The sequence below is a fragment of the Lupinus angustifolius genome, chromosome LG09 (assembly GCF_001865875.1).
Source record: "Lupinus angustifolius cultivar Tanjil chromosome LG09, LupAngTanjil_v1.0, whole genome shotgun sequence".
Taxonomy (NCBI): domain Eukaryota; kingdom Viridiplantae; phylum Streptophyta; class Magnoliopsida; order Fabales; family Fabaceae; genus Lupinus; species Lupinus angustifolius.
The window spans coordinates 13,045,277-13,045,566 of NC_032017.1; positions in this window are offsets into that span (position 1 = coordinate 13,045,277).

Below are 290 nucleotides of genomic sequence, written 5' to 3' on the forward strand. Positions count from 1 at the left end.
GCTTCACCAAGAAGAAATCAAGCACAAAGCACTCCAGCCAAGCCAAGCACCAAACACCAGGCCAGGTCAGGCAGGCTGGTCAAGCAGGCAGCTAAGCATGGGACCAGGTCAGCCAAACTGCTCAAGTAGGCAGCTGAGCATGGGACCAGGTCCGCCAAGCTGCTGAAGCAGGTAACTGAGCATAGGACCATGTCAACCAAGCTACTCAAGCAAGTAGCTAAGCGTGGGACCAGGAGAGCTAAGCGCCTAGCCCACCAGAAAAATGATTGTTAGGTCAACTCATGGAACAT